Source organism: Hyperolius riggenbachi, chromosome 1, assembly GCF_040937935.1.
Source record: "Hyperolius riggenbachi isolate aHypRig1 chromosome 1, aHypRig1.pri, whole genome shotgun sequence".
Taxonomy (NCBI): domain Eukaryota; kingdom Metazoa; phylum Chordata; class Amphibia; order Anura; family Hyperoliidae; genus Hyperolius; species Hyperolius riggenbachi.
The window spans coordinates 241,269,605-241,286,834 of NC_090646.1; the positions used below are offsets into that span (position 1 = coordinate 241,269,605).

The 17,230-nt window shown below is 44.4% G+C and overlaps 1 pseudogene; it reads left to right on the forward strand.

The window, feature by feature from the left end:
• The first annotated feature begins 3,105 nt into the window (after positions 1-3,105).
• Positions 3,106-17,230, forward strand: part of LOC137504109 (NADP-dependent alcohol dehydrogenase-like) — a 67,318-nt pseudogene continuing 53,193 nt past the window's right edge.

Sequence of the window (17,230 nt, forward strand, 5' to 3'; positions counted from 1 at the left end):
GTAATTATTTGCATCGCATTGACCATGCTTATTTGTTTCAACCCTAGGTGGCATTCAATGATCTCGGTAAATAGGATAAATTTGTGGGAATTGATGAAACAAAACACAAAAGCTGATGGCAGTGCATCACAAATCCCTAAAGATATGTCTCTCTATATATCTAACACCGCAAGAGCAATTAGGTCAATTTGTTCCAGGAAACAGGTTTTAGCACATATTGGGCCAGTTGTGAATGCATGACTTAATTTCACACACACCGATTGGCAAACCTGGCATAAGAGACAGTCCAATACACAGAGTTTCCAGCTCCTGATCAGTCTTTCAAGATGAGATGCCTTGTGTGTGGTCAGCAGAGGTTTGATCAGATTGCTGCCAAATCAAACATGAATGTGTTTAACCTCCCTGGCAGTCTATTAAAATAGGATAAAAACAAGGAACACCAAGAGCCCCAATAGTGTAATATGTACTGGTAAATGGTTACTAGATAGAGTAAATATTAATACTCACAAACCAGGGTTACCATTAGGCAACCACTGTAAAGGCAGGTGGGGAGATTTTCCTGACCCCACTCAGGAATAAGAAGTCGCTCTCTGTAGATGAGAAAAAGGGGGTTCAACCCTCCACCCAGGGTGGACTCAATATTATGCAGGAGAACAGAGGCGCCAAAAGGATAAAAGGAAGCTAAATGAGCTTAAAAACCAAATTCTTGGTAAATAGAGGAGGTAGTGGTGGACTTACCTCCTCCAAGTAGACACACAACGACTGTAGTAAAGACAGTCAATATATTTTATTTATGAACTCCAAATATGCAACGCGTTTCGCAGGTTTGATCCCGCTTCATCAGGCAATAACAACGGAGCAATAGCATATGTGGTCAGTAGAAGAGCCAGGCACCTCTGTGTTAGACACAGAGGTGCCTGGCTCTTCTACTGACCACATATGCTATTGCTCCGTTGTTATTGCCTGATGAAGCGGGATCAAACCTGCGAAACGCGTTGCATATTTGGAGTTCATAAATAAAATATATTGACTGTCTTTACTACAGTCGTTGTGTGTCTACTTGGAGGAGGTAAGTCCACCACTACCTCCTCTATTTACCAAGAATTTGGTTTTTAAGCTCATTTAGCTTCCTTTTATCCTTTTGGCGCCTCTGTTCTCCTGCATATTAAAATAGGATGGCGGCGCAGCACCTTTTTTTTTTTTTATTCATGTAGCTAACCTAGCGCTGGCTACATGATAGCCGCTGTGCAGCGGCATCCCCCCACCCCTTCCTAGTCTAACGTGCCTTGGCAGAGATCTTGGAACTTTAACTAGGAGTGTCTGGAGGTTAGGCGGACTCTACTACATACCACCTTTTTAATCAATGTTGTATGAAGTTGGATAGTCATCAGGGAATTCATCTGACTTCCACGTGGGGTCAAGAAGGAATCATTTTTGAACTGTGAAATAAAATTGGTTGCCAATTCACTCCTTGTTTTGCTTTGTTTTTTTTTTTTCTTCCCTCAGATCATTATTATTATTTGGTATTTATATAGCACTGAAATCTTCAGCAGCACTGTACAGAGTATATTGTCTTGTCATTTAAAGTGGATCCGAGGTGAACTTTTACTCATTGCATAATTGTGTTCCTTTCTTATTGTTTATAGGGCATTCCTCAAGCCAAATACTTTTTTGTTTTTGTTTTAATACTCTAATTCCCTATAAACTAAATAAAACACGCCTACAGGTTTTCAGAGAGCCTTGGCAGTAGCAAGGGCTCATGGGAGCTCAGTCTGGGCAGGAGGAGGAGGAGGTGTTACTAGCCATTGATTTCAGAGGCAGAGGGGAGGAGGGAGGAGGGGGGATTAGGTTTTTTTTACAGGCTTAGTGATCAAGATACAGATAAGCCTGCCTCTGTGTAACGTTTACAAACAACATGGCTGCTGTCATTGTATCACAGGAAGAAATAATCATTTTCTATTAAAGCTGTTTGCAAACTATCTAAACTTTAGATAAGATATATAGACAAGTTACTTGTTATAGTTAGTTTTTCATCTCGGATCCGCTTTAAGTGTCCTTCAGAGGAGCTCACAATCTAATCCCAACCATAGTCATATGTCTATGTATGTATCATAATTTAGGGCAGATTTAGACAAGACAAGACAAATAACATTTATATCGCGCTTTTCTCCTGGTGGACTCAAAGCGCCAGAGCTGCAGCCACTAGGACGCACTCTATAGGTAGTAGCAGCGTTAGGGAGACTTGCCTAAGGTCTCCTATTGAATAGGTGCTGGCTTACTGAACAGGCAGAACGGGATTTCCTGTTTGGCTTCCCCCATCGCCATGGCAATGATCAGGATGACGTCATCGACGTCATGGCGTCTGTGGGAGTCCCGATACACCATTAAAGCGCAGCCTGGCGGTGATTGGCCAGGCTGCGCAAGGGGTCTCGGGGAGGGGGGCCCTCTAACGCGGTGGGTAGCGGCGAATCGGCAAAAGTGCTAGCTGTGTGTAACAAAGCAAACCGCATGGAAAACGGCCCACCAGGGGCTGAGAAATCCTAAGCGACGGCTTACCGCTGAGGAGGTTAAAGTGAACTTTAAGTGAAAATAAACTCAAGAAAGTGTATCTAGCCTAAAAATGACTTTATTTAGATATCCCATAGTTTATGTTTCTTTAAAAACTTTAAAAAGTATATTTATTGTTTTGTCTCTGCTCAATGACATAGCCTTTCCATGTCTTGGAGAGCTAAAATATATGCGACCAATTTCGGCCTGAAATTGGTCGCATTGTGGATCGTGCATGCACTTGGCAGCATCGATTTTCATCAGATTCCAATTGTAATATTCAAATCAGATTGTCGATTGGCCACCAAGTCACCTGATGCATGGCCACCTTAACTCATATTTGTAAAATAACAAGTAAAACACTGTATTGCCTAAACAATCTATGCAGGGACAACTACAAGGTTGTTTAGGCAAACCCTGTACTCTATAGGGAGTGGCAACAGCTCACAGTCACATAGCAAATATTCACATTAACCCTTTAGCAGCACCTCCTTAATCCTTGTATTTAAGTATCTTGTGTAATGGCTATAGTCCTTCCTATTGGGAAACATTCACAGTCGAAACAGCAAGCCTCAACAAAGCCTCAAGACAAGAGAAAGTAGGGGAAGAAAGAAAACCACCTCCTTCCAGAGACATGAGCACTGCAGGAAAAGTATTGCTTTTATATAAGAAAATGATTACTATTATTTGGATGTAGTTAGTTTTTTAATTTTATTTTTTTTAATAGTAGTTAATTTGGATGTAGTTAGTTTTTTAATTACCCTAAACAGTGGTGCAAAACATGTTTAGGTTTATTTCTGCAGTTTTTAGTGTCTGTTTAGGATATTTTTATCTCATTTTCTATATTATCGTTAGTGTCCTTTTCAATGTCTCACAGAATGTCTCACAGAATGTCTCACAGAACCTCTGCGCTGTCAATGAGTTCTGGTAGCATAACCATATAACATTGTAAGTGTGCCAAGCAAGCTGTAAGTGGAATATTCTGGGCACCACAAGTGTGTTTGTCATAATGATTACAAATGTTGTCATCAGAAAATAAGGACAAACCAAAAGACTTGCTGCAAGGAAATCACACACATTATTTTATCATGATTTATGTTGATGTTTCTACAGTGTATGTTATCATTTTTATTTTTTTTGTGGTTTTCTTCAAGTTTTATTGCAACCCAAGAAAAATATGATGTATCCAGAAATGGGATTTTGATTTGTACATGTGCTGATATACAGATATTAGAGAGCATGCGTATAAAAATATAATTGGTCTGATAACATATTAAGAGAAGAATAAGGTGGGGTGTATGCAACAATAATTCACCTAACAACAATAATTTATACAAATACCAAAACTGATTTTATTAATCTGAAAAATATATAGTGTTTCTAAAAACCAAAACCCCATATGGAGCGGCCATCCACCACATCAAAACCAACTCATACAACCACCACACACACCTGATACTGATCACCTACTGTGATCCAGGGCCCATATAAGCTACATTTGAGAAGAGACCTTCCACATGCAGAGGACAGGTGTCCATCAAAGGGACAATCAGATGGTGATATCTCATCACTTGACAGATTTTAAGCAAGGCAGAGCATAACGTGCAGCAAAAGCAGTTCAAAAGCATGCAGGATATACGATGTCTTGCCAGCAGGGTAAACAATACTTTCGATTCTAGCCAACAAAGACCCTGCTGGTCCTTGTTGGCTAGATCAAAAGTATTGTTTACTCTGCTGGCAAGATTTAAGTGTGCAACAGTAAGCACAGTAAGCAAGAGTGCATGCAGCAGTTCATACAGCTCAGCTATGTAATGCAGATTAAGCCTGAGTACAGACACAGAAGGATCAGTTACTGTACCGCTTCTGGCAGGTCAAAGATGGACAGTCTTAAACATTACCCATCCGATGCTGCGATGCTGTGCAGGATAGAATCCATGTTGGTCCATGAAGGCACAGCAGAGTGATCCTGTCCCTACAGCGTGGGTCTCACACGGAGAGCTGATGCTGCGAGCGCATGGGCATCTGTGCTGGGGGGGGGGGCAGCGAGCGGGCGCTCACAGAGAGAGCCTCACGGGTTCCAGGTGGTAGGCATAGGTGTCCAGTGTGGGAAGGCGGCGTGACCGCACAAGCGGGGGTCAGGCAACAGGCACGTTGAGAGGTCCCGACATGTTTCGCCGGCAACTTCTGGCTTTTTCGAGGGGGTGTGTAATTGATCTGATAAACCTGGACTAGATTTGTTTTTTTACTGTCTGCTGTTGGGTGATAAAGGTCTGCAAACATGATAAAACAGCATGGGTCAATGGCAGAATCTGTCAATCGTCTTATGGTGCTTTGTAAAGCGCTGCGGAATATGTTGGCGCTATATAATATATTATATTCCTCTGGAATGTCCTTCCACAACACATTCGCCACTCTCCCACCTTTGAAATTTTTAAACGCTCCCTCAAAACCCACCTTTTCCGACAAGCATATTCTCTAGCTTAGGCCATGCACCCACTAAATAACCTAATTGCGCACTGCCTGTACATATACTGTATACATCCCCACCTCTTGTTTCCACCCCATTCCTTTAGATTGTAAGCTTGCAAGGGCAGGGCTCTCATCCTTTTGTGTCATGAACTGTTATTAACCACTTGAGGACCCACCCTTTACCCCCCCTTAAGGACCAGCGCTGTTTGTTGTGATCTGTGCTGGGTGGGCTCTGCAGCCCCCAGCACAGATCAGGGTGCACGCAGAGCGATCAGATCGCCCCCCTTTTTTCCCCCCTATGGGGATGATGTGCAGGGGGGGTCTGATCGCTCCTGCGTGCAGGCATGTTGCGGGGGGGGCACCTCAAAGCCCCCCTCCGCAGCGACATTCTCCCCCTCCCTCTCCTACCACCCTTCCCCGGAGATCCGGGCTGCACAGGACGCTATCCGTCCTGTGCAGCCAGTGACAGGACGTCCCCTGTCACATGGCGGCGATCCCCGGCCGCTGATTGGCCGGGGATCGCCAATCTGCCTTACGGCGCTGCTGCGCAGCAGCGCCGTACAATGTAAACAAAGCGGATTATTTTCGCTTGTGTTTATATTTAGCCTGCGAGCCGCCATCGGCGGCCCGCAGGCTATTCACGGAGCCCCCCGCCGTGAATTGACAGGAAGCAGCCGCTCGCACGAGCGGCTGCTTCCTGATTAATCAGCCTGCAGCTGGCGACGCAGTACTGCGTCGCTGGTCCTGCAGCTGCCACTTTGCCGACGCACGGTATAAGCGTGCGGTCGGCAAGTGGTTAATTTAATTGCTTGCACTCTGTTAGACATTTATACATTTCAGTCATCATGTTAAATCAAATTGTAATCAGCAGTGCTGTATCTTGTATCAGTGTTTATATTTGATGTATATCATTGTCTGTATCATTATGTATCCCTTGTTTGTTTTCTTACATTGTACAGCGCCACGGAATATGTTGGCGCTTTATAAATTAATAATAATAATAATAATAATAATAATAAAGTGTCTGACTGAGTAACGTTGTTCCTGTTTGATAAGTATGTACAGCAGTGGGAGGGGCCATTTTGTTTGGCTTCAAGGGCAACATGGTGGACATACAAATTTATTTTAAATGAGTGCATTATGCCATATTTAGACAAATGAACTGACAAGTCTGAAAGGTCAGGCAGAAGGTTCCTGGTGAGGGTCTTCCAAAAATAAATATATAGACAAGCCAGAGCTCACATTACATGCATAAAGCCCATGGGAATATCTTCTTTAAGAAATGGAGAGAGCTCTTAGGTTTCATTTTTTCTTTTGTCAAAAGGGGAGTGGTAATAAAGGGGAATGTTTTTGGCTAGCTAGGGGCCCATGAAATAAGGCTATTATCAGGATTTGGTTAGCCTGACATTGAAATGGGTGTCCAGCCCAGTGCCATAAATGTATGGTCATTTATGGCAATAAATTATTACAGATAAACTGTATTGAGAGAAATACAAAAGTCGCAGTAACAGCAGTAGCAGTACCACAACCTAGAAAACACAGTGTGCTCTCGCAATTTTGTAAATATATATGCCATCATTCATACTGCAGCTAATCATTGGCATCCACCAGGTGGTGTGGACACCATATGAGATCCATGCTTGGTTAATTTTCATAAAGGTTAGTTAGCCTACAGAACCTGTTGACAGATAAATAGTTTTTCTATCCCTACCCCTTTATCTGCAATACAGATCCTTTTCAATTTGGTGGAATGACAACTGGACTATCCTGTTAGCCAAGTAGATCTTCCACTGACCTGGATGGATCTAAATGTGGAAAATAATGTATATCATGTACAAGTTGTTAATGTTCTTGCCTCATTTCAGGGGCTGGCCATATATGTTACAGATGGTTATAATTTGATATAACGGTATAAAATAAAGCCCAGAGAGGAACAATCTATTTTTTTTATTTTTTTTTTAGTGGTAACAAAAGTGCATATAAACTACAATCATATTGATGTGCAATAAAATTTAGTATAACAAATACATCAAAAGTAATCAACATAGTAACTTGTAGCAGGGACAAATATCATGAGATAACATAACCCAGGATGCTGAAACTAGTGTCCTCGTAAACAAATCAATTTTTCATACTCTTTTTTTTCTTTTTAAAGTGTATGGGCATGTGCATGAAATACTGTAGAGGGGCAAGAAAATATGGGTACCGGGTGAAGCCAATATAAGGGTGAAGCCAAGATAACGCCTAACCCTAAAACCCCTTTCCTGAGGCTTAACACTAAACCCCCCTTCCTGATGCCTAACCCTAAAACCCCCTTCCTGATGCCTTAACCTAAAAACCCTCTTCCTAATGCCTAACCTTAAATCCCCCTTTCCTAACCATATAGTTTTCAGAATGATACATTTCAAAATGATAATTTTCAAAAACAAAAAAATCATAAATATAAAAGACAAAAGATTTCTAAAACTATAAAATTCTAATTTACAAAAACAAATAATTTTGTTTAGACGGTCTCAGGCACTCAAATTTCTGCTTTGGCCACCCAATAGCTGATATTTGCATTAGCGCCAATGGGACACCCAATCGTCCAGTAGCTACAGCCGCCCAAATTTCCTGCTTCGGTCTGGACTAGGGAAGTGAGGGTTATAGGCAAATATAGGAGAGATGGAAAGGGCAGGTAGTAGGAAAAACAAAGAGACTGGGATAGGAAAGGGAAAGCAAATGCCTCATTTATAGTAACTACAATGTGTTATGAAGAACACAGGCCCCACACAATGAACATTTTATATATCACTGTCCAGTGTAACTTTGGGGTCCTGAATTGAGCCACAACTTTGAGCCATACAAAAACCCTGACAGAGGTAATTCAATTCTTATGAAACAAAAAGCAAAAGCTTAATAATCCAAACAAACATTAATATGATGAAAGGACAAGGCAAATACCCCAATGTACCCCTGATTAAGGTACATCCCCACCTATGCCTCCAAGCCCATTTAGCTTTATGTTTGTTTCGCACCCTAACTGTAGAGCACTTGCAGACAAGGTACACCCCCCAAGCAGACATTTAAGACACAAATGAGTGGACTGCATCTGAATCACAAAATTAAATACCCACCATCCACCTCTGAGGTGCACTTCAAATGTGCCCTTGATGGCTCTGCTTTCATTGCTTTATTATGAGAAGGAGAGCACTGATGAGAAAATATCTAAATAGGGATTTTTTTTTAGCTGAGGAGATAAAAATGCATTCTCTGGGGAGAAGATTACAAGTTTATTGTATAGGATGTTTTTGAAGACACCTTCCCAGAATAGACTAATACTTACAATTACACCAAATATGAAAAGAATCCCCCATTTCTGATTCGCCCCTCCAGCAAGTGATTAAGCCAATAGAGTCAAACTTGGCTATCTCAACAGGATCTCTGTATCATCTGGAAACTTATCTTGTAATTTCTCTCCTGAGTTGTTACAGAAGGGGACATTTTATAAGACAGAAGTTTCGATTGCATCATACAGAGGATTTCAAATGACATAAGATCTCTAGGCACCCTTGCTCATTCGAAGCAGGGATTTATAAAAATTGTGGAACTGATCTATCATAAATCAGTTAGGCTGTCTGATTGAGTCATCGAGTCTCTAGGATTCTGCAGGATGATGTAGGAATTTCAATTTTTCCTAAGACTTTAACACCTCTGCAGTCCATAATGGCAAACCATCCATTCCTGGCCTCTTGACTCTCAGGGTCAAAAGTAAAGCTCTTGGATGTAGTGGACCATCACCAGTTTCTAAGGCCAACCATTGCTTCAGTTCCCTCCCATGGAACCAGTGTAAAGCATTAGGTTATATATTAAAAAACCTAAGTAAAAAAAAAAAAGAGAGAGAGAGACAAAAAAAATTGGTATACCTTTAAAATGAAAACTAAGGGCCTGAACCCACTATCGCAGTTGTGCGCAGTTGTGTCCGCTTTTCAGCAACACATCAATGTTACAGATGCTGAAAAGCGGACACAACTGCGTACAACTGCGCACAACTGCGTTAGTGGGCTCAGGTTCTAAAGCTTTTCTATAGTGTTGTATGGAACAGAGAATTGTATTAGCTGTGGCTTCTTCCATTTCATCAACAAATATCTTTTTTTGTTTTTCTATCCAAGGCTATAGTATGCAAGGCAGCGGTTGCCTGGGAACCTCATAAGCCTCTTTGTATTGAAGAGATCACAGTGGCTCCACCAAAAGCTCATGAAGTTAGAATAAAGGTATGTAAACTGTTAACATCATGCCTTTTCTTTAGATAAAACACATAACCATCTAGCGCATCGATACAATAATAATAATATTAATAATTCATGTTTATTCTGAGAAATTTCATGAAAAAATATTATAGGCCTTTTAAATCTATGTATATATTTTCCTACGCAAATACATTGAAATATCCTTTATAGCTGTCGCAAAACCATCATCATGAATAAAGAAAATGGGGTATTATTCAGTGTGCGGCAATCTTAATTACACCAGGCACAAATAATACAATACAATAACATTTGTAAAGTGCTTTTATCCCATAGGACTCAAAGCGCATAGATATTATTTCTCAGATCAATACAGGGTGTTCATAAATGCCATGCTAAACAGGTGGTTTTTCAGTTTGGACTTAAATGCTTCCAGGGATTGCGATGTCCTGATTGCTTGTGGAAGGGAGTTCCAAAGTCTAGGGGCAGCATGACAGAAGGCTTTGTTTCCAAAGGTTTTGAGGTGGACTCTGGGGCTGAACAAGTAATACCTTTTGATCTAAGATTGTGGAGGGTGTGATGGAGCTGCAACAAGTCCTTCAGGTATCCAGGGCCCAGATTATGCAAGGGTTTGAATGTCAATAAGCCAATCTTAAACAGAACTCTCCATTTTATCGGTAGCCAGTGCAGTGAGCGAAGGTTTGGTGTTATGTGGAACTGGACAGTTAACAGCCTTGCAGTTACATTCTGTACTAGTTGCAGGTGATGTAGGTCTTTGTTTGGAAGGCCTGAGTAGAGAACATTGCAGTAGTCCAGCCTTGATGTGATAAAGGAATGAACTAGGGTTGGAAGATCCACTGGAGGTGTAAGGTGTTTAATCCTTGCAATGTTCCTTAGGTGAAAGAAGGAATGTTTCACAACAGCTGAAATTTGATTATTGAAGCTTAATTCCCCCATCAGTCAGTACACCCAGACTGCAAACAAAGTCTGAGTTTCTCAGGTCTGAGCTTCCTATCCTTAGTGGTAATGGTTGAGACTGGAGCTGCTTTGCTGTTGAGTGCTGACCTCCGACAACAAGAACCTCAGTTTTGTCAGCATTTAGTTTTAGCCAGTTATTCATCCACTCCTGAAGCTCAGTTCAGGTAAGTACACACTTATTTGTGGGGTAGGGTCTGTGGCACACCGTTGTGAGATGTAGTAGAATGCAGTAAATTATTCAGAATATCCACTTTTATGCTAATTTTCCTGGTTTTAGCATTTGAAACACTTCCTATAGCTATATATTGCTGTATATTGAAAATGGCTTTGGATCTCTCAGTAAACAATCTGCAGAAGGTGCCTGGCTTCTACTGACCACATATGCTATTGCTCCCTTGTTATTGCCTGATGAAGCGGGATCAAACCTGCGAAACGCATTGCATATTTGGAGTTCATAAATCAAATGTATTGTCTGTCTTTACTACAGTCGTTGTGTGTCTACTTGGAGGAGGTAAATCCACCACTACCTCCTCTATTTACCAAGAATTTGGTTTTTAAGCTCATTTAGCTTCCATTTATCCTTTTGGCGCCTCTGTTCTCCTGCATAATATTGAGTTCACCCTGGGTGGAGGGTTGAATCCCCTTTTTACTCATCTACAGAGAGCGACTTCTTATTCCTGAGCGGGGTCAGGAAAATCTCCCCACCTGCCTTTACAGTGGTTGCCTAATGGTAACCCTGGTTTGTGAGTATTAATATTTACTCTATCTAGTAACCATTTACCAGTACATATTACACTATTGGGGCTCTTGGTGTTCCTTGTTTTTAAACAATCTGCAGAGATCACCTGACAGGACTAAAGATCCTGCGAGGAAAGATTTTACAATGTGCAAACACCAAATAATAAATAAATGAACATTGTAAAAAGAAATAAGCAATTTTATCAATTGTGTTATTTTCACTACAGTTCCTTTTTAAGTGACCATTTGCAATGATTGCTATTTTGAGATCATGTGACAAACGGGAATACTTTAAGGGGAAAAGCCTAATACCAAGATATCATTGTGATGGTGTAAACACCATGATGGGGGCACAATAATGAGAGAAGCCCTATAATGGGGCAGATCTATAAAGGAGAGGCAGATGCTATAATAAGCAGCTCTACAAAAAGAGGAAGATGTTATAATGGAACGTGTTTCCCTAATGGATGCATAACCCCTACCTGTGTGTGTGAGACACTTGTGTTGCTTAGACAGCATTGCTAATTCATAATGTGTGAGTCCCACTGCCAGCAGCCCACCAGCATTCAGCAGCACATTCAGTGACTACCTGTGTGTGTGACAGGGAGCTGCACATTGTACTACCCACCTAGTACTGCATTTACCTACTACTAGTACCTGTTGTGTTTAGTTAACCCACCTCATCACTGCATACACCTACGTTTGTGTTGCGTGAACCCACCTCGCTGCACATAACTACCTTTTGTGTTGAGTGAACTTGCCTCACTGCATATAACTACCTTTTAAGTTGAGTGAACTCACCTCACTGCATATCTACCTTTTCTGTAGAGTGAACTCACCTCACTGCATATAACTACCTTTGTGTTGAGTGAACTCAGCTGACTGCATCTAACTACCTGTTGTGTTCAGTGAACTCACCTCACTGCATATATAACTACCTTTGGGTTGAGTGAACTCACCTCACTGCATATATAACTACCTTTGGGTTGAATGAACTCACCTCACTGCATGTCTACCTTTTCTGTTGAGCGAACTCACCTCACTGCATATAACTACCTTTGTGTTGATTGAACTCAGCTGACTGCATCTAACTACCTGTTGTGTTCAGTGAACTCCCCTCACTGCATATATAACTACCTTTGGGTTGAGTGAACTCACCTCACTGCATATATAACTACCTTTGGGTTGAGTGAACTCACCTCACTGCATATAGCTACCTTTTGTGTTCAGTGAACTCACCTCACTGCATATATAACTACCTTTGGGTTGAGTGAACTCACCTCACTGCATATAGCTACCTTTTGTGTTCAGTGAACTCACCTCAGTGCATATATAACTACCTTTTCTGTTGAGTGAACTCACCTCACTGCATATACCTAGCTTCCCCCCGAGATGGACAAAATGGACAAACCAGGTAGAGGAAGAGCTAGAGGCAGACCCAGAGGAAGGCCACCTGGCACTGGCAGGTCTGTGCAAGGTGGTGTTGCTGTGATTTCGTGCTGACCTGGCCCAAAGTACAGTGCTCAGAAGAAGGCATGTGCCATCACTTCCCAAAATTGTGAGGACGTGCTTGAGTATTTAACACAGAACACCTCATCTCCCGCAGCCATCAGCGCTACAACAAGCACCACATCTGCTGCATTTGACACTTCGCAGGAGTTATTTGGTGGTGGTGGTGAAATCACTGATTCACAGCCACTACTGCAACAACAAGAAGAAGGCGCAGGTACACCACCTCATACGTCTGAGTTAGGTGGCGATAGTATGGACGTAACATGTGAGGAGGGGCATGATGAACCACCTGAAGTTGGTGCAGTTGTGGAGTTGTCTGAGGAAAGCGAAGCTGGGCAGGAGGATTATGATGACGATTATACGGATGCCGCGTATGTTCCTAATAGAGGAGATGACCAGGGAGACAGTTCAGAGGGGGAGCCAGAGAGGAGTAGGAGGAGACGACTCCATGATAGAAGCAGAGGGAGCTCATCCTCAGAAACAGCTGGGGGCAGTGTCCGGCGCCATGTATCGCCAGCTTTGGCCAGACAGCCAACATGCCCTTCAAGGTCAGCTGTTGATGCCACCGTAGTGCCATCACCCCAGGGGGGCTCAGCGGTTTGGAAATATTTTAAGGTGTATGCCTCAGATAGGAGCAATCCATCTGTTCTCTCTGCCTCCAAAAATTGAGCCGTGGAAAGGCCAACACTCACGTAGGGACAAGTGCCTTACAAAGGCACCTGGAGAAAAGGCACAAACAGCTATGGGAAGAACACCTGAGGAAAAGCAGCACCCCTCAAAAGACAAGCCACCCTCCTTCTCCTCTTCCTCCTTCAGGTGCATCATCTTCATCCGCTTTCTCCCTTGAACCTTCACAGCCACCCTCCTTCACACTGCCTCTGCACTTGAGCCGTTCCTGCTCCTCTGCCCACAGCAGTAGCCAGGTGTCCGTGAAGGAAGTGTTTGAGCGGAAGAAGCCAATTTCGGCCAGTCACCCTCTTGCCCGGCGTCTGACAGCTGGTGTGGCAGAACTATTAGCTCGCCAGCTATTACCATACAAGCTGGTGGAGTCAGAGGCTTTCCATAAATTTGTGGCCATTGGGACACCGCAGTGGAAGATACCAGGCCGCACTTATTTTTCATGAAAGGCCATACCCAAACTGTACCGTGCAGTTCAGAGGCAAGTGGTGTTATCTATTGCGAAGAGCATTGGGTCAAGGGTCCACCTGACCACAGATGCCTGGTCTGCAGAGCACAGGCAGGGCCGCTACATTACGTACACAGCCCATTGGGTCAACCTGGTGACCGATGGCAGCAAGCAGGGAGTACGTGGCTGCGCAGCGGACCGACTTGTCACACCTCCACGGCTTGCAGGCAGGCCTCCTGCCACCTCCTCTCCTTCTCCTCCAGCTACATCCTCTTTGCTGTCAACCTCCTCCTCTTCCTTGGCTGAGTGGCAGTTGAACTCTAGCGGTGCTGCCATCTCCTCTTCCTCTCCAGCTACACAGCCCCATCTCCCCAGAGCCTACGTTGCATGCCAGGTACGACGGTGTCACGCAATTTTAGACATGTCTTGCTTCAAAGCGGAGAGTCACACTGGAGCAGCTCTCCTGGCTGCTCTTAACAAACAGGTGGAGCAATGGCTGACCCCGCACCAGCTGGAGATCGGCAACGTGGTGTGTGACAACGGCAGCAATCTCCTTTCCGCTTTGAATTTGGGAAAGCTGACCCATGTACCCTGCATGGCACATGTGCTGAATCTGGTCGTGCAAAGATTTGTCTCAAAGTACCCAGGCTTAGAGGATGTCCTGAAGCAGACCAGGAAGTTGTGTGGGCATTTCAGGCGGTCTTATACGGCCATGGCACGCTTTGCGGACATTCAGTGGAAAAACAACTTGCCGGTGAGACGCTTGATATGCGATAGCCCAACTCGCTGGAATTCCACCCTGCTCATGTTCTCGCGCCTGCTAGACCAGGAGAAAGCCGTCACCCAGTACCTGTACAACTACAGTAGAAGGACACAATCTGGGAAGATGGGGATGTTGTGGCCCAACAGCTGGACACTGATGCGAAATGCATGCAGGACCATGCGGCCGTTTGAGGAGGTGACCAACCTGGTGAGTCGCGCTGAAGGCACCATCAGCGACTTGAACCCCTACGCTTACTTCCTGGAGTGTGCCATGCGTAGAGTGGTGGATGAAGCTGTGGAGGAGCGGGAACAGGAACAGCTATGGCAGGAGGATTCGTGGGAGCGATTTACATCCGAACCACATGTTTCCTCGACACCTGCGGCACCACAGAGGGGGGAGGAAGAGGAAGAAGAGGAGTCGTGTGGGGAAGGAGAGGAGTCAGACTCGGATGACGATTATGAGGAAGGTGTTTCTGTGGAGGAGGAAGAGGCAGCGGCGGCGGCAGAAGACCAACGCTAGCAGCCATCACAGGGGGCTTCTGCTGCTCCACGTTCCCGTGGTATTGTTCGTGGCTGGGGGGAGGAAGAGGAGTTGCGTGACGTCACTGGGGAAGAGCAAAAGGAGATGGAGAGTACGTCTGGATCCTACTTTGTGCAGATGGCCTCTTTCATGTTGTCCAGCCTGTTGAGGGACCCCTGTATCAAAAAACTCAAGGGAATGACCTATACTGGGTGGACACGCTACTAGACCCTCGGTACAGGCACAAAGTGGCAGACCTGTTACCAACTCAACACAAGGCGGAAAGGATGCAGCACTTGCAGAACAAGCTGTCAATGATGCTTTACAATGCATTTAAGGATGATGTGACAGTACAACGCAATAAAGGTACCACTGGCAGTAATCCTCCTCCTCCTCACCAGTCCACGCAGGCAAGGACAGGACGCTCCAGCGATCTCGGGGTGATGTCGGACATGCGGACATTCTTTAGTCCAACGCCTCGCAGTAGCCCTTCGGGATCCACCCTCCACCAACGCCTGGACCGGTAGGTAGCCGACTACCTGGCCTTAAGTGTGGATGTACACACTGCGACTGCAGGCAGCGAGGATGAGCCCTTGCTCTACTGGTTGCGCATGTTTGACCTGTAGCCAGAGCTGTCCCAATTTGCCATACAACTTCTCTCTTGCCCTGCCACAAGCATCCTGTCAGAAAGGACCCTCAGTGCAGCTGGAGGCATTATTACATGAGAAGAGAACTCGCCTAAGTCATGACAGTGTTCAGTACCTGACCTTTATCAAAATGAATGAGGCATGGATCCCTGAGGGCTATTGCACGACCGAAGACTAAGTCAGTCCCCACACACTGCATCTCTGCCTGCAGGCCGCTTGACTGCCTTCTCCGCCGCCACCACCACCAGGGTCCAGGACTCTAGGCGGATTCCAGAATTTTTAAGGCCGCTGCTAGCAGCGGCCGGTATACTAATTTTTCCGGGGCGTGCACATGCCTGCCTAATTTTTCTGGCTGAACTGCAGGCGGCTGCAACAAAAAAACAAAAGGCATGTACATGTGCCCATCCCCCTTCGTGATCATTACCTTGCCGCGGTGAAGGGGCTTGCATATCACAATGAAGCAATGACCGCCGGCTATATGAGTGTCTCGGGTGGGGGTGGCACACCAAAGATAATAAGGTCGTTGTTTCATTGTGGTCAGACCAAACTTGATCAGCTGGACAGTCACTGTTCTGTCATTCAGCTACATCAGCCGGGCGACCATATGGGCTTAAAAGCCACCATCACCTGCACTCTCGTCATGGTGCGCACCAGTCCAGCACAGCCTTCACTACACAAACGGCTGTTTGCAGTCACTGCATACCTTTCACTGCATCTGTGACTGCACATTGTATTATACCTGGCAGTCAGTGCAGAACTTGCACTTCAATGGATGGCAGACTTGCCCTCCATAACGGATTCCCGTTAAAGGATTTTAAGTTGATTCACTACAATTAGGGCCTCAAAAGTCCTCCTGAGTCCTGTATTGTTATTTTTGGTCACTACCTCGGGGCGGGCGTGCATGCTTGCCTGCTGCCCTCCTTGCCTGGATGTGTGGTGGAAGCCGTTTCTTAGGCTCCAACTCCGGAACGCAATACAACCATCTACAGTTTCAAACAATTTAAAAATACAACCATCTACAGTTTCAAACAATTGAAAAATACAACCATCTACAGTTTCAAACAATTGAAAAAAATGGCAAAAAACTTGCCCTCCGTAAAACATTCTTGGCAAATGCTTTCGACTTGGTTTGTCTTCCGCTGGGTCAAGGGTCCATCCGACCACAGATGCCTGGTCTGCAAGGCACGGTCAGGGCAGCTACAGCATGGGTCTCAGCAGGCTCCCACTTCGGGCCGGAATCCAACCTTCATTCCCCGCCCATTACCCGTGGTGACAATGGCAGACTTGCCCTCCATAACGGATTCCCGTTAAAGGATTTAAAGTTGATTCATTACAATTAGGGCCTCCAAAGGCCTCCTGAGTCCTGTATTGTTATTTTTGGTCACTACCTCGGGGCGGGCGTGCATGCCTGCCTGCTGCCCTCCTTGCCTGGATGGATGTGTGGTGGTAGCCGTTTCTTAGGCTCCAACTCCGGAACGCAATACAACCATCTACAGTTTCAAACAATTTAAAAAAAATACAACCATCTACGGTTTCAAACAATTTAAAAATACAACCATCTACCGTTTCAAACAATTGAAAAATACAACCATTTACAGTTTAAAAACAATTAAAAAAAATGGCAAAAAACTTGCCCTCCCTAAAACATTCTTGGCAAATGCTTTCAACTTGGTTTGTCTTCCGCTGGGTCAAGGGTCCATCTGAC